Here is a 27,859-nt window from a genome sequence, read left to right on the forward strand (position 1 = left end):
TCTGCTATAAACATACATATAAATATATATACATTTATATATAATTCTATTATTTATAAAACCTTCTTGTATATTTTATTCTAGTACCGTGTACTTTATGCCAGCAGAGAAAATGCGACTATCCAATAAACAGACGCTACAAAGATGTGATATATTTAAATTAAATTGATATAGAAAAAAACAAATTACTTACCTTATTCCCTTACTCTCAAGAATATTAAAAATTCTATATATTTATGTTATGTATATACATAAAGCTATGTACATAAAGAGACAAAGGTCATGTTATGTGAAGCTCAGAAAACTGTAAAGCTAATATTCACAAAATAAACATAAGTTATCTGAACCGGCCTTAAATTAGGCAGCCAATTATACACAGTATCGTGATACTTATATTTATTTAAAAGCTGAGATAAACAAAGGAAGTGATCATTACTGGTAAGGCACATTAAAAACTCATTTTTGTACAGGAAGTAATAGATAACGTATTTATAAAAGAAATACATTTGCTACTGGCCTGTGACTTTGCTCGCTAGATACAGAAAAAAAAATATTATTCTACTTAAATAAATTATAAAAGTGCAATAAATAAAATAAATTTTAAATATAGTACAAATGTTAGCTTGCAATAATATTATTTAATATTACTCGGTCATTTACGAGCTCTTAAGTAATTATTTAGATCGAACCTAATTGCTGAAACGCGTATAATTTTGTAACCAAACGATATTTATATCAATTATCTAGAAATAATCAATAGATTCGTGTTTTATATAGCAAACATGTCATTGAACTTCAAAAATAGTCAATTAATGAAGTCATTGTACGATTTGAGACGCAGCGTACCCCACTATTATTTCTTAGTATTCATTCTAGCTGAAACAAATTCTTTTTTTGAATTCTCTGTAATTATAGTACCGGTAACCGTTATTGATTGGTCGAATATAAATTACTTTTTTTTATTTCGTTCAAATTACTAAATAAGTAACTGAATTTTTAAAGTAAAACTGAGTAAGTAGGATTGAAAATCTTTGACAATCCTTTTGATTGGATTCTCAATGACAAATGACTGTGTTCTGTTTTAGATGTCCGCAAGTAATGATTCATAGCTTGACGGAAATGGAAAAATATATGAGCTATTTACTATGTGACGAACTGAGTTTTAAACTAGATAGAGTAAGGATTAGTTTCACTAAAAATCAGAAGATACGAAACGAATATTTGTAAAGAAAATGCCTTAAAAGAGATTTTGACACAACAAAAGACGGAATCTCGAATCTGAGGTTTGAACGACATAAAGTTACAATTGTGAGAACTTAGTACGAGTTGGTACAATCAAACTATTAACGGACTGTATTAACTTCTATAACTCATATATATATATGAATAATTACGAAAAATTATAAAATTTTACTGAGACTATGGAAAGTCGGTCCATATATGTACATATTCAAAAGCCTTATATCTATAGATGTAGAATAGACCTTATATATGATACATGTACATATTAAGAACATAATATATACATACCATTTCGTAAACTAAGCGTTCATGTCCCTTAGTCATGATATTTTTTGAGTTATTGGAAAAGTACATTCATAATTTTAATACCATAAAAAATATGAAAACTAAAAGTGACGATCAAATAATAATCTATATTTGCGGAGAAACTTTTGAAATCCTTCATTTAACGGATTCTACATAAAAAATATATTAATTTATTTATTGACCAAAAAAAAGTGTTTATTAAACGGAAATTATTACATACGAAACACGTGAAATACAAAATTTAGTGCAAACGTCGTCCGCTGGACGCGTCATTGTGTGCGCCATTTAGATTACAAGCTATTAGCTGGCGCCGCCTCGATTACACGCAGATAGCAGAATTTGATGGTGCTCCTGCGTAGTGATAGATGGTTTTAAAGAAAATATATTAGAGACAACGCTCAGCTTCGAATTCGGAGGCAAATATCTGATTTTTAACACAACACTAGCTTAAAACTATCTTGGAGATTTTTTTTGCCACCGATCGCGTTTATTTTAATCTGCTTAACGCATTTTAATAATTACTCTATGTACAAAGAATCGAAGCGTAAAATAAAAATGTCATAAGCATCGTTTTAAAATAACAATCAAAATCAAATTACTGTACAAATATTTTATCATAAACGTGCTTAGGAACTTTAAGTTTTCAGTATAAAGAAATTAGAAATCCCTTTGCCGAGAAACATATCGCCTGTAAGAACTATAACGAGCGAGTACGCGGTCTCCTTAAAGCGCTTTTCTAAGTGAGAATCTCAGCGAGATGTTAATTAAATATAAAAGCTCGGACATAACATAAACAGCAAGTTTTTATAGTGAAGTCAAAAGTGAAAGTTGATTTTCTAATAATAACCCGACGGCGTACGATCTTTTCACGTTTCCTTAACATTGATTTGAGATAACATGTACGAATAAAATTAATATATTAAAATGTCCGTTTTTACAAAAAAAAAATATTAACTTTATGTTAAATGTACTGCACAAATCTCCTTAGTCACAAAACTTATATTCTTGAGTTCTTTAAAATGTACATAGAAGTAGTCATTGTTTAAATATATTTAGCATATTAAAGTACAATTCGAAACAATTTTATTGTTAATAACATATAAAAAACATTTCGGTGAAAAATACCTGTAGTAAAATTTATCTCAGTCCACAAGTTAACAATGAAAAGTTAGTATAAAAACCATTTATAGACATACATAATATATGATTAGTAGATATTTATATGAATTATACTAATTATATATTTTTATGAATATGCCACAACAAAATCAATTCATATTTCTGATTTACGAGCTGTCAAGACAGCGAGATTGCTTACTTCTTGCGTTAGTTTACTCGCCTTCCACGTATTACGAGAACGTTATCGTATATATAATTATTTTATTATTAAAAGTTTTTATCGTTATGTCCGTTTGATTAAATTTATGAATCTCAGATCAAATGAAGCTGACTTTAATATCAGAATCATCCAGAGGAACATTACTATAAAAAAATACTAAAAAAATTAAATTTATTTAAATGTTATATTTTATTTATTTTATAACTCAAGTGTCAATGTAATTATCTAATAACACACGTGCCTCACATGAGTAAGAACTAATAAAACGAGTGCTAATGTGTAAAAAAAAACTAATAACATAGAAAAAAAAGTTTAATAACATTTAAAATAATCATTAATTTAATTTATTTCTTTAATATTTAATTCCTTTCTTTCGTTTCTTTCACGTTTATTTCATATAGTAAAATCTTTAAACAATAACTCTGCTGTGAAAAGACTTTTATTAACCATATAATATCTCCCTAGCTGATGATTTTAAAACTTAACTCTTATTTATATCAATTATATTTAGACCTGAATATTTTATGACATATGTAACAGCCATTGGATTACGAGTAAATATCTTAATAATTTGCCCACTTTTTCTCACTTTTTATATTGTTATTTAAAACCTGTGCGTGCACTGTAAGTTATATACAGAATATAACAACTAGCAAACAAGGTAACAATTAAATTTAAATCTAAAAAGTAATGTCGGAACGAGCGAAACCGCGTTAAAAAATTAGTGTTACGTGACATATTAATGAAATCGATTACATTTTAACAAATCATACCTAAACATTGTGTAATAAGCCTTGGGAGTTGGTGGTATCAAATGTCTGTGCATAGTTATTGGGTAACAGACCAACAGACACTTTCTGTACTTAGTAGCACCGCATAAATTATCGTAATAAATTTATGGGCGCCATGACATAATTATGTGAGTATTAAGATTATGGTGTATTTAATAAATGTAATAAAAAGAGGCAGCATGCTCGTACGGTGATTGTGTGGGCCGTTTTGCTTCTGGAAAGCTTTTTACTTGGCAATACTTAAATTTGATATTCCTCCGGAAAAATATTGAGAAATGAATTTTACATACATTATAAAGTTATTGCTCCCGATATGGTTTGTTCCTTTACATATTCGCGCATTAAAATACTTAGAAATCTAGCGTTCATTGCAAAATTTGGAACTAACTTGTGAAAACCGTCGAGATTTATAGACGAGGTACGCGGCAAAAGAGTAAACCGCGTGTAAACATTGTAAATAAATAATTTTAACTAAATGCTTTAACCTTAACTAAAGCGTATAAAGTCTCAGTGATATATGTATATAGTATTTTATGTAAAAATATTTATACTCTAAATTCGGAGTTTAGACATTATTACATAAAAATAACGAGAAAACAACATAACAGCCAGACTTCATAGGGAAGATTAAATTCACCGCCAATTCTTATATATATTTCGTAAAATTTCAAACAGAGACATAATTTGCATCGTTAGTGTACAAAGCTTTGTATAAGATAGAAAATAATGTTTTTACTATAAATAGCATTGCTTTGAATATACCACTTGGTCTGAAATCTGTGATATCGTATTTTAATTATGATATAATTTCTTTCTTTCCTCTAGTTGTAAGTCAAAGGTACATTAAATTGTAACGTTAATGGAACTTTTTTTAACATCTTGTTAACAACGAACACACACAAAACCTTGTCAACTGACGTACGGTCTATATTATTTTATTTCTAATATGCTTTGAGCACAAATTTTAAGACTACCCTTTCTTTAACAGAACGTTAAGGATTGATTTACATTAAGCACATATTTAAAAGCATTACATATACAAAAAAATATATATTTAGAAATATTTGAAGTTTCAATTGAATGAAAAAAAATATATACAATTACCTAGAACTATTTAAACGAAATATAAAATATTATTTCAGTTTCACTTTTGGCCATATTTGACTATATGTTTTGGGGTTATACAGTGACAGACGGATGAACGGTGTTATCACAACAATAACGTGTGGGCCCTCGGGTATAGGGGGCCTAAAATGATAAGGGGGTTTGAATTGTGAGGAAATGTAATGAATTAAATTAATTAGTACACGATTCACTGGCAAAGTAATAATAATTTAACACTAAGCGTAGGAAATATTAATTACAAAAATAATATTTAATTGTTATTAACGAGACCACAAAACGGGACGGAATTTAACTTTTGAGATGAATAATAAAACAATATTATTATTGCGTTTTCGTATAATAACGAGAGCATGAAATTAATTAATAATTTAGTAAAAAAATCATATAAAATTACCACATGCTGTCATCAAAAAAATATTTATCCCCGATAAACTACTATATACGTAATGAGATTTAAGACATTCGCGAGTAGTCATTTAAAAATAAAACTAATATTATCGGATTTACTACGCGTTTTTTTTATTTTAAACTACATACTCGTCGTTTCGGTTACTTTGCAGCACGTTCCGTGACCACGGTTGCTGCAAAGTAACCGAGTCTTCAGGAGTATGTAGATTTTAAAATAATAAAATACGCGTAGTAAATCCGATAATATTAGTTTTATACTTCTATGGTTACATTGAAAAAACTCAGTTTATTTTGCGTAGTGTTCACGTCCATAGAACGGTTTTTTTTTACCAGGAATAGAAAGATATCGTACAAGTCTGACTGATGAAAATCTATTGTTTTTTGAACAATGAATCTTTGTGAACGAGTTGTTTTACGGAATCGATTAAGCGCATAACCTTCTTTTTTCATGACGGTAAATAATTTTGTGGATTATGGCTATTACTATTGCTATCACGATTGCAATAAATAATAATATATAAATATGAAAAAAGTTAAACCAAAAGCGACTTAAAACATATAAATACATAAAAAACTAATTCCCTTGCAAGGCTTTTATAATTTTATCTTAATATTAATTACGTCTTAATTTTTAATTTTTGTTATGTCAATTCCTTTAATCACTTTCTATCTTATTTTCGGCTTATCGAGTAACGTTCCGTCAGTTTAAATTAATCTTCGTTGATTATCATAATACATTGATAACAGCTGTTTATGTCATAATTAGTCAAGGCAACAGATAAGACGTGGAAAAAATTACAATTTAATGTTAAATTTCTTTGAACTAACCGATTCTGCTTTTTAATTAATATTTAAAACGAGTTTTATCTCAATAATAGATAGAGTTTTATGAAATCTTCCTATAAAATGTCACTTAATGTACAGCTTTAAACAAAATCGCCAGTTCCTTTTATAACGAGATAATAACATAGTAAAAGATCTAAAGAAGTTCAAGTGCAATATAATAAACATGTGAAACTAACTTTTCCAGCTAAAACCATTAAACGTTACGGTCGGCACTAACACTTTTATGGCCATTTAATTAAAACTCGATATACTTGTAAATAGACTACAAAATTTAAAACGATAGAATAAAAAAACGACCTCCCGTACAATGGCAGCGTTCAAAATAAAGAATTTCATAACTCACCGAACGCATCTGCATAAAACAAATCACTATCACGTGGCACTATTATCGTTAAATCAAATACAACACACTGTGCTCTGAATGCACCCTTGAGGGACGCCCGGATTTATATTTTTTATTTTATTCGTGAGCGCGTGCGCACGCGCCTCGCACACAATAGCTACCTGCTTCCAACTGAACTATCAGTGACTGACTGGCTGTTTGTGCGCCGGCGTCTCTCACTGTTTACTATACCCCATGTGCAACGCTGTCGAACGCCCTCGCCAAAACCAAACCTACGCCATTCCGTTAAGGTCTATATTAGGTAGTTTCATGGATCTCCAGCTTATCTGTGTTAGTAAGACGAACACTTGTATTCGTCGTTTATTATGAATGAAAAATATACTCACATAGAGCTTTCTGATGATCTAAATTATTTATAATGTAACCTTAATTAATGCTCTCAAGCACTCGATCTGTTAGCGTATCGTCGCTTCGTTACAGACATGAATCATTGTTTATTTTCTTACGACTTTTATGTATTTAATTCTCAGAATATATTATTGACATTATGTACTATCTTAGTGTTATATTAAATATTAACGAGAGTAATTCCTGTTTTAAGAAATTGCAAGTCACAAGATGGAGATTACATGAGACACATGAATATGTCATTATAGTTGTAGATGGCATGATATTTGTTTATTGTAGTAATTTGTTTAAATATGCTTATTGTAGGGATTTTTTACAACAAGTCTATTTATTGGTTGAATACATCTGCAATATAACTAGGGTTGTGAATTCCATGGATACGTAAGAATCGATAATCGCGTAGATTTATCGATAAAAGTCAGTAATTCCTTATCGATAATTGAAATTTCAGTGTGGAATAATTTGTTCCTTTTGTTTTATTTTTATTGTTCAATGCACAATATATTTATCAATAGGAAATGATCGAATTTGACCTCAATCGTTTACCGTTTTATGCATGACCTAATCATTAAGAGTTTAGCGGAGATGAATCCAAAAATTCATAGTAAACAAATAACGACTTTACAACAATAAAACAAAGTCCCTATTCGATTGCACTCTTGACCCTTGAACATATGGAAGAATGCACATCGAATTACATATTTAATGTGTAACATAAGTGAAATATAATTACGGTATAATAACCCTTATTCCATATTCATTGGGGTTATAATTCGTTGATGATATATGAGCGTTTGGGTCGGTATTGTATGAAGGGTATAAACTTGTCACTAGTCATTGTTACAATTTCAATAGACATAATGAGAAGCGCGGAATAATTGTTCAGTTCAATGCTTTGTCGTTTTTAGTTAGATACATTTTATTTTTCTATATTTCTAGGACATTTAGGATGTTATTGAACAAGTGATCTTATTACGGTGACATAAAGTAGCTTATCATATCGGCCTATTCTCTAATTATGTCTTAATTAGTTATTTAAACAATCTCCCATGTCCATAGTAGCTGGTGCATTCAAAGTAAGGCCTCTATAGAACTGTTTACTTCATAATAATAATTTAAACAGGATATAACGCCTAGATAGGAATGTTATCGATTTTATTAACAACTGGCCCCAACCTTACATTCTGCTTAATGCAAATATTTCAGTAAGTACAAACGTGAAAGTTGCTGTAATGACGTCACGCTGTCACATTGTTTCCGAAAAGACAGTTTTTCGGGTTAAATTAAATAACATAAGGTTAACATCTGGTAGTAAATATTTCTTAGATAATACTAAATATAATAAAATCTCTGTACAAGTTTCTTAGTGAACAGTATGCTTAGTCCTAGTTTGCGCCACTATATTCGAAGCGTTTCACGTTTCTCATTAAATAACATGAAATTAACAATAATTAAGGTGTGAAGTTTTATGGCTTGAAAACTGTTAACGCTGCGTATGTAGTGTTCCGATGACACGATGAAAACTGCTGGTAAGCACGCTGCTGAGACAAGAAGGAACGCAATAGAATATTTAAATATTATTAGTAAAGTATTACGTTAGATTTGTTTATTTACCAGTAATAAATTAGTTTAATTTAATCTTCTATGAGAAGAAAAAATATACTTTATATTTTTCCTACAGTAATTTTGTATCTTATAAAGTTAAAGCCGTAATATTATTCACAACAAAATAAGAAAAAATCATGTTTACTTGAAAAACGATTTTATATTGAACGTCATAAAACATAAAATTTTCTTACATTTTACAAAAGTTGTTTTAAAGTACCGAAACTAAACAAACCGTTGGACTATTAAAGATCTCACTTAAACAAACATAATTCAATCATTTTTTAAGTCTCCACGTTTAGGGCTGTACCAATTTATTTCCATTCTACGACTTTGCTCGCCTATTTTATAAATAACGTATTACACGAGCTCAGCATATGAATAAAAACAGATACAGACAGACTATTTCTCTTTATAACATGAGTTAGTTATGAAAAACATTATTTCTCACGTGTGATCGTCTATCAGAGATGAGGAAATATATTAATGCAAACTGTGTTCCCATCGTAAGATGACTGAGATTCCTTCTTATATGGTGTTCGGGTAATTTTAAATTTATATAATATAACCTTTTTATAAAATACACATGTGAGAAATTGTCTATTAAATATACGATAAATAAGCAAATAATATATATATTTGTTCCCTCCGTTGAATGCAATTCGTATACAAGAAGGATTTAAAATATAAATATAAAATTGTTAACATCTTAGTTAGCTCAACGATAATAATTTTTTTGGACAATAATCACGTATTCATGAGATTAATGAAAACATTATATGAGAAAGGAGAAAATTACAGAGTTTTTTGTCATTTCATCATATTTGTCTGATGTAAGGACATGACATGTTTTTCATGGGAGCATGACGAGTGACGACTCAGTCTCGTTCGAAGGATTTAATTCTTAGAGAAAACTTGTTTTATTCATGTCCTTAAGTATATTTGTTTCGTTGGATACATCTTACATCCTCTGGTTTTCTGCGCAACCTTGAATTTATATCAAATGTCTGTGATATTTGTGGAACAAATTGCTTTTAAAACATAAAACGTTATTATGTAGGACATTGAAAACGTTCCAATCAAAATATTGTACAAGTAAATTAATAGTTTGAATATCAGATATAATATATTAATGTTTAATAAAACACAAAGTGGAGTCTGGAATTTGCTACAGTTTATACAAATCAAGAGCACAATCATTCATATTGTACTTCTATTAAGAAAACTACTCCGACTGTATAGTTTTTTTATTCTCGTACGACATTTTGTGTGTGTGTGTGTGTGTGTGTGTGTGTGTGTGTGTGTGTGTGTGTGTGTGTGTGTGTGTGTGTGTGTGTGTGTGTGCGTGTGTGTGTTTAGCTATATATAGATCTAAAACCGTTGAAATGTTTAATTTATTATGACAGTCAAGCAAGTCGATCTAGGTAGTGAGAAATACTAAGCGACCCTTGAACTTGCATTATTGAGTGTTCCGGTTAATATACAAACGTACGTTCAGACAGATAGGATGAGAATAGAAGCGTGTTACAATAAAAGATAGGAAAGATAAAGAAAGGAAAACTATGTACACGTGAAGTGTAAGATATTATACAAAACTAAAAGATTGACAGTATTAACAAATGAAGTTCCATACATATAAGTATAAATTATAACAGCCTGTTAAACGTAACGGCGTGAACTGTCGAGTTAAATATACCAATTATTTCTCAATGAAATAAAAACGGTATAGAGTTTAAAAGGTTTAAGTTATCCTGTGACAATTAATTTTAAATTAGTTTAAGTTTTAATATGTAAAAAAATATTTAACCTATGGAGAACAGTCGCGCAATAAAAGCGTACTCTAAACCAACATCAAGAATAATAAAAAAAAAGTCTGTCTGTCTGTCTGTTTGTTCCGTCTAATTTATGGAACAGCGAGACTCATTTTGACAAGGCTTTCATCGGTACGTAATGTCATAAAGAGGAGCTTAGACTACTTATTAACATATTTGGAAAGGACACTTACATTACAAAATAATTCTAAATGAGAATTTGTTAAGAAAATGGGTTAAACATTTCGTTTATATCCAGTTTGACCAAAAATTAGAATTTAATTAATATGAACAAGCCTAGAATACATATTTTTTTATTATAGCACAATTACTAAAAATTAAATAAAGCAATCGATTTCTATGAAACTACGTAATACCATTGCCAAATTGTTACGAAGTTATACGTTGAAAATATTTTTTTTTCTCAAAGTAACCTCATTGTGTTCACGCCCTAACATATGAAAGCTATGAACGAAATTGACTGTTGACATTGATTTTTTAAACTAGTTATTGTAATACAAGCTCTTGAAGATAATATAAGGAAAGTTTCATCTCATGACCCGTTTAAAATGCTTTCATAGCAACGTACAGTAAAATGCTCGTACATTATATCATGACTTTAGTAATAATATTAGTGGTATGTTTAAAGTTTAAAGGTTATTTCGTACGGTTCAAAAGGATTAGTTAAAAATAACTATAACAATGTCATAGCAGGAAACAAATAGTATTTATGTCGGAGCAATGACCTATGAATACACATTATCAAGGAATTAATTAATTAACATATAATTTAATATAAAATTATCACTCGATACTTTATCATTTCGAAAACACCTCAGTTTTTATTATAAGAAAATACTAGTAATAATATTAATGTTACGTTTATGTGAAATATCTATAGTAATGTATAAAAAAATCTCTGAACAAAACATATTCTCGATGTCAGGCCAGTTCACTTCAATATGAGACTAATGACATGAGAAATAGTTCGTCTCGGCGTCTAAAACGGAAAATTTCTTACACAATACAGCGAGTTATTAATTAACGGCTTCTGTAGCGTTTTATTGAAATGTGATTCATTGTTACGGGATAAATAATACTTCTTGTTTATCAGTTATTTCTATAATATTTGAAGTTCAATTATTTCTTTGGCCTGTAATTTTGGATTGGAAAAAATGTACGGAGAGTAGTAAGAACTTTTTGTTGGTGTGACTATGTAAAATGCGATATTTTTTTAATGTGTTAATTTAGAACTGCAACCCAACAAATACGAAGAAACGAGATTGTTTTTTATTCATATATTTCGAAGGTCTTATACCTTTTGCGAGTCCTTAAAAGGTAATATCTTAATGTGAAAGCTTCTTACTGTTCTTTGCACATTAATATTCCATTCGCTTTGTCTAAATGTGTTGCAATTATCTCAGGAGCGAGAACAATACATTTTATGAAGATGAAAATTAAAGTTAAAAGTCTTGAAATATATTCTAGATGTATCGTATTGCTTTGTAACAGCGGTTTTCTGAATGCATTGAAATAATCCAATACCTATCATTTAAATTATTTTAATATCGGACGAGTATCAAAGATAAGTTATGACAGATATGTTAATGACAGGTCCAAAGTCAATCCTTATTAAGTATATATATATATGCAGATGTTTAAATGGTTGTATGTATGTCATTTAATTTAGAATATTGTTAATACTATAACGTGAAGTTATCAATGAAACACTGTAAGCGCTCCGTATGTAGTTCAGTGTGACAATGCTAACTTAGTGTTTCAAATGGAATCACTAATATCATATATTATATGTAAATCATTATAATTTTTCAAATATTTTTTATATACAGTTACAAATAAAAGTCTATTAAATACGAAGGACATAAGATTTTGTAGAAACTTTAGACTAGATGATAATAAGTCACGAAATTTGAAATACGATTTAAATATGAAAATTGATTTGATATCACAGTGATGGAGACAATTCAATAAATTAATATTATCAATTTATGTATATGAGACGAAACCTCTTAGCATTCAATGGATTCACCGTGCGGGTGCCGGGTCCATCGTTGCAAGGAGAGGAGCTTCAACAGTGCCGAAACTTGGGACCCAGATGTAGGTTTAAAAGACCCCTATATTAAATTAATCTTATTTAATTGAAAAACTTCACCAAATATATGTATGTACATTTAATATTCAGACTCAAAACCTAATTATTTATACCTAGAAACAATACCATTCTTAGAACGAGTCTTGAATGTTTTTCAAACAAAATGTATGTAGTAATTCTTTAAAAAAAATACTTCTTATAAAGAAAACAATGTCCGAAAAAAGTTATCAATCAAAAGGCACACATATACCTCATACTTTGAAAAACAATTGTCGATACATTAAGACCTATTTACAACTCAACTTTGCTTTTGATGCGTGATCTTTTTCGCTAGCAGATATAGTAATTCTAATTAAACTTAAAGTGTTCTGTAAAATTTTAATCTCGGAAAAAATCCATAATATGTAAAATCATAGAAAATATAGATTGGGTTGTGAGATTAACGAGCTGAAGATACAGGAATAAAATGAAATAAAGTTATCAGTAGATAGGTACGTGTGTGGTAATTTTACATGTTTTATATTATAATTGAAAACAAATTAGCACAACTTTTAGGGTTCTTTAAAAAAAAAAAGGTTAAAATGTCTACAAAAAAATTACACATTTTTACCTATTTTATTATATTTGAAATGGCTTTAACTAAATAGAAAATACTACTTCTTTAATTATTGAATTGATTACTTTAAAACTTAGTTTTAGAGCAAGTATATAACTACGTTTATTTAACCTTCCATACTTATAAATGTATCAAAAAGTACATAACTGCTGATCTTACATTTTAGTTTGTTAAAAGGATGAATCCTGACTGTAGTTTCATGTTAATATGCAAAGTATGAAAATATTTCAAGAGTGGAGACAATGAAACTAAGAAAAAAGTATTCAATCCATTTACAATACAAAAAGACAGAAAAAAAATAAAAATTTACAGGTTAAGTAGTTCAACTAAGACAATTTATTTCATCACACGTCATGGAAACTTCTTATTATAAAAGATATCTTTTGGATTTCTAACCATAGACAAACAAAATAAAAAAAATAAATAAAAAAAAGGTTCTCAATCAAAATAATTCCACCACAAGCATTTAATTTATCACACGACATGAAAGCTTCTTACATAAAAAATTACTTTCGTAATTTTTTTCACACAAAACCAATGACATGTTAGACATCTTAAGACTTTTATACACGTGTCAAACTAAACAAACCCGGAGTTCTTGGCCGTTAACAGTTACCAATAAATATGAAAGCTCTGATAACAAAATACAGTTATAATTGTGGCTTAACTAACATAATCTTTGAAAAGAAAATATTATAGTTTAGTAATTTGTTTATATAAAGCATTAATTCTCTCTCTCTCTCTCTCTCTCTCTTAGTCATTTGCGTTTCCTTATAGACTTTTCCAATGTCATGTGTCAATATTATTCTGAACTATGTAAAGATGGCTTCGTGCATGAACAAGATCGCAACTGTTGATGTATTTAACACGAAAAGAAGACACACAAGCATGAATTATACAAGGATGACTTCTACAAAACGATCAGTTTTTCAAAACCGTGTATATTAAAAATTATCAATCTAAGTTTATTACGTTTTTACAAACCAATCATACGATTTCGTAAAAGATATATTTTTTACGATAATTATTAAATATGAAATAATTATTATAAAAAAATTGTTTTTTTTTTTTTTGTATAAATACAGACGAACATATAAATATGTGTATGAATATTATTCCATTACATAAAAGGCATAATAAAGCGACGTTCTCAGAATTGTTAAGAATCCGCTTCATAAATTGTATTGAGTGTGTCTGAACTTGACTTTAGCTTTAAGTACAGGACTTTACTCATAAAACTTTAAGTTTCGTCAATACCTACAGCGAGGCGTTTAATATATAAGCGATAAAAATCAGTATATACGATTTTAAAACGTTTATTAAATAATTTCTTTTTTAAACAATTACATATAATAACTTAAATACATATTTTTACGTAAGAGTAGAACAACCTGATATTATAGGAACAGTGATCTACATATATAGAAGAATATTTTGTATATTTCATATTAAAATAATTATTAAAAATATCATCCAGATGCAAATATCATCCGTACCAATTTTATTATAATTGAATGGAGGCGAACCTTAACTAACAGGATAGATCCAACGGCTTAGAAAGCAATATCAGTTTTATTATTTTATTGACGAAAACATTTGCATAGCTATAACTAAAGCTAAAGTTGTTTGGTGTGCAATAAAGTTTACTGTATTTTTTAAATAATAAAACCCTATTTTAGAAATCAATGGCTTTGGCTTTCAAAAAACATGTCACTGACGTTTATACGAAGGAGTTACATTGTAACATGACTGAGACTAATGAGAGACTTTTACGATTTTAAATTTTGTATTGCGTTTTAGGTGCTGGTGAAAATAGAACTAGTCTTCTTTAAAATAATAATAATAATAAAATAAACGCCTTTATCCCATACGACAAACTCCTTCGTGTGTCCTCCACAAAGTACTCAAGATTATAGTTCGTCCAACAAACGAAAATGTTGACATTGAAAAATTTATTCCCCGATTCCAGTGCGAATGAAGCTGAAACATAAAAAAAAATGTATTGGAAAAAACTAAAAGGTTTGAATATGTTACTTCATACGTATCGTTTAAGATCCTGGTTCTGATATTTATCTTTCTTTTTTTAACTTTGACTTCATAGCATTTGATTATCATTAGGTATATTATAATATGGGGTTTTCCAATAGGGACGCTTGAACTTTGACAGCTGATTGCGGCCATGTTGTTTGAGTGACAGCTGTCAAATGCAGTGTGTTATATTCATTCCGTCCTCCCAAACCACCATGGCAGGTTACAGTATCGAGCAACGTTCCGCGCACTTCGCCCGTTTTACGGTCGCGATGATCGTCCTGCCGAGTCGACTATCCGTCGATTGGTGGACAAATTCGAGTCAACCGGGTCAGTTAACAATCAGCCGGTTCCCGTGCGTCAACGTAACGCGAGATCTGCCGAGAATATCGCCGCTGTGCGCGACAGTGTCCTCGAAAACCCGCGGCAGTCAATTCCGCGTCGCGCACAGGAACTCGGCCTTTCGCAGACGACAACTTGGCGAATTTTGCGTTGTGACTTGAGCCTACACCCGTACAAGATCCAGCTGACCCAAGAGCTCAAGGTTAATGACCATAGACAGCGCCGTGTGTTCGCTGACTGGCCATTAGAGCAGTTGGAAGTTGACGCCGATTTTGGCAAAAAAATCATCTTCAGCGACGAGGCGCATTTTTGGATGAATGGCTATGTCAACAAGCAAAATTGCCGTATTTGGGACGAGACCAATCCACACGAGGTTCACCAAGTGGCAATGCACCCGCAGAAAGTGACTGTTTGGTGCGGATTTTGGGCCGGAGGCGTGATTGGTCCGTATTTTTTCGAAAACGATAATGGTGTGGCCGTCACCGTCAATGGTGAGCGATACCGGTCGATGATAACCAACTTCTTTTGGCCTGAAATCGAGAATATGGATCTGGACAACATGTGGTTTCAACAGGACGGCGCTACGTGCCACACAGCACACGCTACGATGGAAGTTCTGCACGAGCAATTTCTGGACATGGTCATCTCGCGCGGAGGCGACGTGAACTGGCCACCGAGATCGTGCGATTTGACCCCGCTGGACTTTTTCTTGTGGACCTTTCGTGTGCGCGCCACCAACCGAAGCCGTGGCGGTCATTTGAATGATGTCATATTCCATACATAATGGGGTCGATAGACCTTCCAAATAAAAAAAAAATTTCGCAAATATCTTTCCTACATGTATTTTTTTTTGCATTTCAAAAATCAAGCGCCCTTAATGGAGAACCCTATAGTTAGATGGAATGAAGTCGTAAGTCTTGAACACAATATCTCCGTAACAGCCTATCCACTCCTTTCTTGAAGAAAATTATAAGTCTAAAAAAACACAAAAAAAGAAGAAATAGAGGCAAATATAAAATATTTGATGCACACATAAGGAAGGTTTAAGTGTATTGCGGAAATGTTGCATCTAGTATCAAATTATTTCAGACAAAACAAAGAAGATTACTTATACAAAACTTCTAAAATAATAAAGTTCTCAATTGTTCTAAATATATTTTATAAAAGATCGATTAAAGATGTCCTTAATTATATTAGGGTCCTTCAAAGACAGGTGCTTCAATTCGCCCCAAAAATTCTCACAAAACTCAGCCTTCCATAACCAACCCTCAAGGATCCCACGGTCTAAGAAATTAAATAAGACAATATATAAATATTAGCCAAGCGTTACGAACGTTAGTAAATAATAAATAAAAAAAAAATAAGTGTGGAAAAACAAAAAAGTTTTAATATCCAAACTACTACCTTTTAAATATAATTCTTATTTAATATATACATATATTATCTATTATTATTATATACACTATTGTATCTATATCCTATATTTGGCTATTAATCTATATGTATTCAGAATAACCAAGACATTTTTCTCTAGCAAAACTGAAAATCTGTAACCAATATTAAAACTAATGAAATAAAAAATATTTCACGAGGTTTTTAATAACCATGTTGACAGAAAGATATTAACTTTCATCTAATCTGACAGTGATCACGGTTGCTGTAAACTAATTTAACGCCGACAAAATGTTATAATTATTAATATGCTGGTAAAAATAAAAAAAAACACATACTTTCATTTAAGTTTGTGCCTGCTCGCGAAAATCTCGGATAACATAATTCTAACAAATGGCCATTTAACTCATTGTGCACAGATAAAAAAACCTTTGTTTACAAATAAATTAAATTACTATCACTAACAGAAATGTTTATTGTAAACGCATTTAATATGTCGTGATTCGTGACCGACAGTCACGCGTGGCCGAGTTTCTAGTTAATCACAAAACTGCACAGCGACCGTCACAGATAAAAAAACAAATGGCGTAAGATGTATTGACGTTACACTTATTGGTCTGTCCCCAGGACATCGCCAACGCTATCTAATAATAGTTATTCTTATATTCTATAACTTTTTATTAATCGTATTAAAGAATAATAATTGTAATAGATCATTTGTATAAAGTATAAGGTTTTATATCTTAATATGTTATACCAATTAAATAGTATTCTTATTAAATATAATATTTATATTTCATAAGAGGATATTTAGAACTTTTTATGAGATATTTAAAATGTAATAAACTTGATAAGAAGTACTTGGCTTCTATTTCAAATCTCATAAATGTCGGCGTTGGTGGTGTAATGGTCAGCATAGTTGCCTTCCAAGCAGTTGATCCGGGTTCGATTCCCGGCCAACGCACTCTTTTTGAAAAATATTTTTCACTTTTTATCATTTTAAAACAATAACAAGATAAAGAGTATGATTTCTTGAGCACAATATTTTCGTAATTAAAACCAGTAAAAGTGTCTACTGCCGACTAAAAAGTAAACATAACTGTAACCGCGAATAAACAAAAGATGGCTTCTAACTAAAAACTGTTTAAAACACTAAAGGTTTCTTTACATTTATTACAGACCATTGTGCTTTAAACTTGTATTTCGACATGTGGCGAAGTTGATGAAGCATTAAATATAACTTATAAATTGTTGTTTACAATTTGAATCTTAATTTTATTGTGATTAAGTCTATTTTAATTTATCAACACACGCAGCCACACTGTCTGAGACAGCGGAGATAAATTTAAATAAACAAGGGTCTTGAGCCTTTGTGTTATTGTAATATTTTATGCTTAGGTCTAGATATTACGTTGTTAATTTTTTCCTTGTTATAGTGTAACAATCTAATGAGATAATAATCTAGCAATCTGGTGTTTTGGTACATCTTAATTGAAAATTATATTTTCGGATGTACAACGCGTTTTTTTATTAGTTTTTATTACACACTCCCGACGCGACGTTTCAGTTTGCAGCAACCGTGATCACGGGCAGACGAGGTGTGAATAAAACGCGTACTACATCCCAAAATATTAGTTTTATTTAAATGAATACTCGCGAATGTCTTAGATATCATTAAGTAGATCTTTTTCACATAATTTCAGAAATCTGTCTTTATATTCTATATAACATTTCTGTTGCATAATAAATAGCTAATAATTTAACTTTGTTTAATATAATTACTTCATCTACATATACGTGTGTTATATTAAATTGGAAGAAATATTTTATTATCACTCCTATAACCAAGACGGTGGAGTTTCCAGCCTTGTAATACCGAAACAATGAAGATTATAGAATTTTTAGTGAAATCATTTTATTCAATACAAATAATTATTCTTCACTGGCTGATAACGTATATAACCTCATTACATATAATAATATATATACAAAAAAAAAGAAAACATCGTGAATGATTACAAATATGTATGAGTCTATTGTGCCACAAAAGTATTAATTTAAAAAATAAAAACGACACAGTTTAAAACAAATTAAAATAATATCCATTGATAATAGTTAAAAATAATTTTAATTCCATTTCATACAGATAACACTCAGCTCGATAAAGTGCCGTATGCAAATGTTCAAAATAAAAATCATTATTTTTTAATAGTAAAAATTTTAATAGCGAACAGAATATTTAAAAAAAAATACATGCAAATGTTCGATTAAAGTTGAGTCAAATCTTCAATATTATTGGAAAATTTTATGAAATTCATACAGAACTACGTAGAATCCGTAATGTAACTAAAAGTTGGTGTTATCAAAATACATACGGAAAGTTATCAGTTTTTCATTCATAAATACATAGTAATTAAATAGTATATATATATATATTATATATGTTGTATTAATTACGATGCTACACCTCTTTGGTGTGTTTACGTCAATTTGGCTGTATACAGTAAGTTAAAGGATGATTCGAGCAATTTGAACAATTCAATAGTCCCAATTCAATTTGTCTTTGAGTCACTCCTTAACGAGTATTCCCCTCATTCCTTGATTCCCGTTTAGTGATACGAGCAATTACAGATACATATCAGCGACAATGTGTCAACTCATTCTTGCTGTGGAATTCCCAATGTCTTACGATTACCGAGAATAACAATAAAAATGAAAAATGTCACGAAAGGAATACTTAAATATATAAATACATATTCTTAAAATGTTCGTTTGAAAGAAATTTCGTCTTAAGTGGACAATGGTTGTATATTTTTTTTACAGTTTCTACAGTCAGTAAGAAATTTACAATGAATATTAACCTGGTTATTGATTAATTAAATCAGATAAGATAATTATTTTTGTTTGATTTAAGTAACAGAAATATGGTACAGCGGACGGAAGTTCGTCTATATTCAATTGAGATCGAGGAGAAAAAGTTATTAATTATATGTTAATATTATTATTGTGCAATACTAAATGTTTATTTCGATTTGTCTGATATTAGGTCAGAAAGTTCACAGTCTATAAGATAATATTTGAAGAATATATTTCTAGTAAGTACTAAAGAGAAAAACTAATTATCGATTTGAAATTTAATTATTGACACATATAAACGCAACTCCTTTGCCATGAAATTAAAAAAAAATTAAAACGTCAAGTTTTTTTTTTTGCTTAAATTCGTTCCGTTCAGAACAGGCAAACAGAAGTAAAACGTCAACGAAATGACAGGTGTTGTAAGTATTTTTACCGCCAAAATATAAATGTAAGAGGTCTCACACCTCACACGTTCTAAATTAAGACCACACAAAAATAGCGAATTTCGTGATTGACGGCTGTAATTTAAATAACACCCCGCGGTATTCACGAACAAACTAATTTGTGATAATATACATCTCAGGCTTCAGGATCTTTAGCACCGGACGATGCGATAGATCGTTACGATTTTTCAGTCGCGGAATAGAAACGCTCTATTTTTAGACGCTTTATACATATGTGATAGGAAAAAAATATATATTTTTTTTAAATTATATCTTATTCCATCCAAACTTTGTTATACTAAAAGATAATTCTTATTAACTCTCCGTATGTGACATAAGTCGTGAGCTATAAACGTGACATCTTAAACTATAGTTGCACACGTTGATCTGAAATTAACAAAAGTATATCTTTTTGGTAAAGACCGCAGACCACCAAAGATATAAACGTGGGTGGCGAACGGAAACGAAAAGAAAAAGATATATTTTCTCATGTAAATTAACAACAAAAAAAAAATGAGGTCATCAAAACAAAATGGCAATTAGAAGGCTTCAATTAAATAAAAAAAAAATCCTTTAGTATTGCTAAGGAAAAACGTTTCAAGAAAGATTTTAAAATATTTTCTCTTTTGTAATAAAATTAAATTCGAACATTACGAAGTTTTGAATGTGAATTACAAACTGTCATTGTTTTTTTTTCCTTACAAAAAAAAACGAGAAAACTATAGCAATTAGCGGAACTTGAGTACATGTGATTACTCACATATCAAAATGAAGATCACGTATCTACATGAAGAAACGGCCCCAAAAACAAACGGGCCAAATCCGACCAGTCACTGTTCGGCGAAAAATGTTTCATTATATACAAACACCATACAACATGGCGGCTAAAATAGCGCGTGACAGAAACGAAATTATTCTACAATACTAATAATAACACAGAAATCACCAGAACTGTTATATAAGCTATAGATTAATACTTAAAGATTTATGCAATTCTTCTATTCTGATATTTAATCTACATAACCAAAAAAGTTACAACGAAATAGCTTGCATGCTAACGTACGTAATATTTTATTTACAATTATATGATATATTAAAAATTTTAATTCAAGAAAATTTTCTTAAATCTAACAAAAGATGTAACTTGTTATAATGAAGTATTCATTCCGTACTTGTTAAGCTGACAAACAGACCGACGAACAATGGCATACTAGAGTTGAATATTAACGTCCTAACTTCAACACGAGTCGTGAATAAAACTGATGTTACATTACACTGCAATAGGTTTTAGGAAAAGTAAATAATCAATTACTGACACTTTAAAATGTAATTTATGTTGTATTGTTCTCTGTCACTGAATATAATTTTACTACAAAAAATACTTGTGCCTGGAAAATATAAAAATGAATTAGTGTGACGGGTTGTTGCAAAATATTTTACTTCACCATTAGTGTTGGGACATTACTTTTTATTGAAGCGTTATTAAAAAATAACTCTGGTGACCTTGAAATAAGTTCTAACTAAAATTAAAACACTAACAATTTCTACATATTCATTCTTAAATCTTTGCATGATGGTATACAAGATGAATGAGAGACAAACTTCAAGCTACGTGTATTCAGTTTGACAATACAAACTCGTTTTACGTGAACAGTTAGTACTTAGGTCTATGATACGCATATGAGGATTTCTCACAGAAAAAAAAATAAAAAAAAAAGTATATGATACGCATATATTCGTTATATTTTTTTTCTTCATACATGTAATCTAAGAAACAGAATAAAAGGTATAACGTTCTGAAACAGTTAAAAAAATACATTTCATTTATCGACATTTCTTTATCCTGTTTAATATACATCAATAATAAACTAAACACAATAATAACTGACTACAACCGATGACTCTCGTTCTTTCAGTTTAAGCACATTGGTTTATCTTAACAAAATACTTGTCCCAATTTCGCCAGCAATTGAATGTTTAAATAAATTCAAACTAATAGGAGTCTGATTGTTAGTGACAGCGACTTCGGAACATTTAAACCAATTTAACTATTGACGATTAACCGTCTGAAACATGGTTCAAATTGTTTAAAAATTTTTTGGCAATTATAGTTATGATAGTGAAATGTATCACTAGTTTTTGCCTGCGACTTCATACGCTTTGCCTTCGGAATTGGGCTCTGAATAATGTAAATAGTGTATTTAAACAAGCAGATTTGGTAGTCAACCGGCAGCAAGGTCTATAGTCTATGTCACGCGATTCAATGCGGACACGTAGTGCCGTGATCAATTATAGACTATAGTAATTACTGGAAAGTTCCATCAAAAGCGATACATACGAGAAACAAAACACACACATCCTCGTTTTTTTATTATTTGTGAAACAGTAACATAACTAGTTTTTATGCGTATTATACTATCAAAGCCTAGTTTTTCATAACAGTTTCTTTAAGTTTTAGGTCGTATAGAAAAAATATTGAACTAGCGATAAGACTTTATTTAACAAGCTTTATTACATTTTGAAAATAAATATATATAAATAAAACTCAATTCAATTCTTTAGGCACTGGACTGTAAAGATCAGACCTATTTAATTGAAGTATTTATAGAGACGAAACCTCTCAGCATTCCATGGGTTCAACGTGCGAGTGCCTGGTTCATTGGGTTGCAGGGAGAGGAGCTCCAACGGTGCCTGGGAATTGCGATCCAGGTATAGGTCTAAGGGGCCCCTACCTAACGCGCGTTAAACGCTCACCTTCACCGTCCAAGCTTCTCACTCTTATTTGAGTTATAATAATGAACACCGTTTCCCTACTGTTGCTATCATTATCTCTGGACCGAATCTTAATTAAAGGTTATATTCAGTTAACAAGGCAATATAAGTTTAATTAAGACTTTTTAAATAAATGCAGTTTCCAAATATTTGATGTCACGTGATATGAGCATAGCGATGACGTCACTTAGTTTTAATTACCTACACCGAAAATCATCATCACGCTTACTCCAAGTTTTCAACGGTACACTTCATACGATGCGTTTCCTGTTACATATTCAATAGCCTTCAAAGTGATATCTAAGACTTTCGCGAGTATTCATATAAATAAAACTAATATTATCGGATTTACTTTGACGTTTCGGTTACTTTGCAGCAACCGTGATCACGGGCGGACGAGATGAGAATGTTTGTCAGTTTGTCTTGTTATTTGTCATTTACCGCAAACAACAATGAACAAGATCAAAATATTAGTTTTATATCAATAACCTACGTTAGTACTTACTATATGTGACGAGAATTATGACTGAAACCAGACACGCTCAGTATGTAGTGTAACATTGTGAACTGAGAGTAAGCATAGTGAATTCTGGTAACTTTTAAGACATATGTTTACCACGTGTAAATGACGGGAGGCGAAATAACCGTCCAGAGCATTATATTAGTTGAATATAGTGTAATACAGAACTCTATGTAGAGTATTAGTTTTGATGAAATAAAATACTTAATTCGTAATATTGGTGACAAAAAAACAAAGGGTTTCAACTTGGGCTTGTAATCCGGAGCCAGTGTTTTGGCCTAATCGTATATTAAAAGTAAAAACTTATAGGAGTACCTACAATTATATATATATATATATATATATATATATATATAATATAATATATAAAGTAATTTCAATGACATCAACACCGCCTGTATAGCGAAGACATTGAAAATCTTCTATACAGAATCAAATTGCGTTCAGGTAGTAAATAAATGACGCGTTCTTTTAGTGACAGGAACTCCTTATATTTGTTTAAATTTCTTTTAATTCTGAATCAATATAATTTTGATTACAAGTAATTGAGAAATTAAGTCAATCAATTACCTTTTTGTGACCAACATGACTACAACAAACAATGTTTCTTGCGATACTCCAATAGAGACAATAAGTTTTTTTATCTCAGCTAGAAATTCATACCGATATAATAATTCTATTAAGTTCCAATATAATATTTATTACCATTATCATTTAAATTTTATAACTCACATGATGTTTTCTCATATTTGTTTACAGTAATTTCATACCCACGAAAACAAACAAATATCTCAGTCTCATTAAGTCCCAGTCGCTTTTCTAATTAAAAGAGAGACGAAACTTCTTATCATTCAATGATTCACCGTGCGGGCGCCGGGTCCATCGTTGCAGGGAGAGGAGCTTCAACAGTGACTGGGACTTGCGACCCAGGTGCTTGTTTAATTGGCCCCTATCTAACCCGCATAAAACGCTCACCTCCACCGTCCAAGTTCTTCTCTCTACCTAACCTTTGAACAGAACCTAGAAGGGCTGCCTTTGAAGTACGTTCCAAGAATGAATTGTTAGTTCTGGACAGGGTGAAGTCTTTCAGTAGGTTCTAGTTATATCATTACTAGGGTCGATGAATTAAACAGTAACCTTATGCACTGTATTCCGTAGATCGAAGGTTCGATTCTAGCTCAAAACAGAATTTAACATAATATTGTTTTAAAAAATATATATGTGTGTGTGCGTGTGTCTGTATGTGTTTGTATGCATGTGTGTTTGTGTGTGTGTACAAGTATGTGTGTGTGCATTATCACAAAATATATGAGAATTCGTACATTGAAATCATCGTTTTGAATAACAAAAACATCTCCCAAGTCAGTTGAAGTAAAACAGATTCACTTTATAAATACCAAAAGTACTACCATCTTATACCATCAATATTATAATCCTGTGTACGATTTAAACACACTTATATACGTGGTTTTTACCGACTTCATAAAGGGGGATATACTGTGTTTTGCACTATTATTTCTTGGGAACCGAACTTTGTTTAAACTAGCTTATTTGTGTATTTTATGCCTGTTTATTCTTCTACTTTACTTACTTATTGGAATTACTAACAAATATCATATCATCAAATGAGAATTATTTTAATATAGTACAAATATATATATATATATATATATATATATATATATTTGTACGACGTTATTTTTAATAGTAATTGTAATTTCATAAGTATGTCAATTAAATTTATCCCCTATCACATTCAGAGTAATAAATTTTTAAATTCTTACATACCCAACAGGCGGAGTATATTACTATGTGTACACAATCTCTACAATACATAATATATCTTTATAAACATATTAAAACTACATAACCGGGAGTTTAATGAGAAGAGATCTTTCAGCTAGGACAAACGCACCGACAACATCACTGTTTGCTGAGACATCTCAATATTTGTTGAACGTGCGTCGGTTGACAATCTTGTTGCTGATAATAAATGTATTATATAAAGATCATAACATTAATTATAAAGTTTGAACTGTTTTCACGGATAAATGTATGTTATTTACAATACAGAAACAGGTCCAATCTATCTGTATACATGTTTATAATTTGTTTAAATTAAAAGCTTTTAACTAAACCCATAGGACAGTTAGACACGTGTCTAAACTATATCTATATTAAAAATGTATTTTTAAATTGTTCCCCCTAACGTCTATAAACGCTGAACCGGGGATGACAGGAATTTTACTTATAGGTAGATAATCAAAAGGAGTAACATAGTTTTGTTTTAACGGACTTCAAAATGAAAGAAGTTTTTTAATAAAATGTATATTTTCCAATTTCCATCAAATGCTCATGTCGTCTGCCCGTGATCACGGTTGCTGCAAAGTAACCGAAACGTCGGGAGTATGAAGTTAAAAAATAAAAATAATAAAATAACTCGTAGTAATACAAAAATATTAATTTCATTTAAATGAATACTCGCGAAAGCCTAAGCTCTCACTAAAAGAAGTTTTAAATTCAACTTTTAACCTGTGACTGTTTTATAACTTTGATAAAGTAATATCTGAGTTTTTTTTAATAAATTAACATAGTCCTGGTGCGGTTCCATTATTAATAAGTCTAGATCTGATGAAGAGTTCTTTGAGATTTCCCATGAAACCTCATAAAGATGATAAGACTTATCTAAATGGGATTTTAACGTGCGGGCAAAACCGTAGGGAACAGCTGGTGAAATATTTTGAATGTATTAATAGTCTATACGTTATTTGTAAAATATTATAATAGACACATATTATGACACATCATAGATATGACATTGTTTTAATTATATTTTTCATATTCTCATCGACATTCATCGGCACATTATGAACCTTGAACCTAACAGATAAATTAATTCATAAATTTGTGATAATCCTCAAAAAACAAATACTTCTTAAAAATACGTCCATATTCATATAAATTTCCATTTCTGTTTTGAACTAATGTATAATATTTTATTTCATTTAAAAGTAATCAATGATCAATGTATGTTACAACAAAATGTCGTTAATGTTTAGTAAATTGTTATAACAGATGGCGGACAAATGATGTGAGGTTTTTCCCTAAGATTCTTTGAAGATCGGAAGATGACGTCAGAGCAGAATGTTTGCGAACATCACTGCTTCTAAGATAAGGTACAGGAAAATCTTACACATTAAATATTTATATTTTGAGTAATTACGTGGCCTTCAAAAATAGACTCTTGTATACAACAAACAATCGAAATAGCTTGGATTTGTCATTAATTACCATTTCCACATTTAATATAACTCAAAGCTTAAATGAAATTCTTAAAAACTTGTCATAATACTGCCACTGTTATGAAAAAAATATGTGTGAACATTATTATATAACGGTATCTAAACTTAATGGTACCTAAGTTGCCCTATTCAAAATATCAACATTTATACTTCCAACTTCAAAGATTTATTAGAGTTAGGTCTTATACGGTCATAATTCATGGAATTATCATAAAAAAATTCGCCTATCACCATTTAATACACAGAATTGGAAAGTTTTATTTACATAATAGTATCGCCACAACGTGCGACGCCCCAGGAGATCAATTTGTCACTGGAGCCTAAACAAACACACACACGCTATATTTATTTATACTACACCAAAGTAAACTTTACATATTTGGTTCTATCTCAAATTCCATATCACCCTTATAGTAAGTTCACAAAAAACGGCTAGTCGTAGCTGACATTAAAAATAATATATTTTTTATTTGTGGTCTTATGTAAAAAAAGTGTGGACTTTTTCTTCAATGTCACTGTCATTATCCATATTGTTTTACATAACTTTGACAGTGACAGCATGAAGGTTGACAATGAATCATGTAATGAGATAAATTAAGATTTGATTGATTTATTATATTTTTCAATTATTATTCAGTGGAGTATTTGTATCAAACAAACTTGGAACTAAAGAAATGTAGAATAAGAAAAAAAATTAACATTGAGAATAATTATAATTGATTATTATTATTACACTTTAGCTGCTAAATAAAATGTATGTTGAAGTCTAAGTAAATTATAAAAGAAAATTTTATTCTCAATTTTTTAAAACACCGTTGAAGATTTTATCCCCTTATACTAAAACAACGCTTAATACATAACTTTGTACACCATATTCGAATTATTTAATGAAACAGATACATAAACTATTAAATTATATATATACATATATATAAACGATGTTGAAAAACAAGTAAAAAATAAACCTTAATATAGTAATTCGGACGAATTTATAATTAAATTATTGTGATGATCTATACCTAATACATTTTTTGGCGTGATATAAAAAAATGAAACATTTAAGCACAAAGACCTTATATTTTATAAAGTATATATTATAATAATATTCTTACATTTATACCATAAACTAGTTACATGAAAAAAAATGGGTAATAATTATTTCAGAAATTTTAAAGTTTTTATTAATCACAATACCCATCAATATTACCTCAAACAAATTAAATAACATAATTACAGCGTAATCCATAACTG

The 27,859-nt window shown here is 30.1% G+C and overlaps 1 protein-coding gene and 1 non-coding gene across 3 annotated transcripts in view; one reads left to right on the forward strand and one right to left on the reverse strand.

Moving 5' to 3' along the window:
* Positions 1–6,807, reverse strand: part of LOC116773614 (facilitated trehalose transporter Tret1-like) — a 41,498-nt gene extending 34,691 nt beyond the window's left edge. Inside the window, exon 1 of one of the 2 annotated variants that reach the window (XM_061528849.1) lies at positions 6,787–6,807. The gene's annotated coding sequence lies outside the window, so the exon portion shown is untranslated. Of the gene's footprint in view, positions 1–6,400; positions 6,597–6,786 lie in introns of those variants that run through there. The other variant, XM_032666098.2, reaches the window with a different exon arrangement.
* Positions 6,808–17,607: 10,800 nt separating this feature from the next.
* On the forward strand, positions 17,608–17,679 carry Trnag-ucc (transfer RNA glycine (anticodon UCC)). The gene has a single exon. It is a non-coding gene; the product is annotated as a tRNA-Gly (tRNA).
* The last annotated feature ends 10,180 nt before the right edge of the window (positions 17,680–27,859 follow it).

Source organism: Danaus plexippus (genome assembly GCF_018135715.1).
Source record: "Danaus plexippus chromosome 22 unlocalized genomic scaffold, MEX_DaPlex mxdp_33, whole genome shotgun sequence".
NCBI classification, from domain to species: Eukaryota; Metazoa; Arthropoda; class Insecta; order Lepidoptera; family Nymphalidae; genus Danaus; species Danaus plexippus.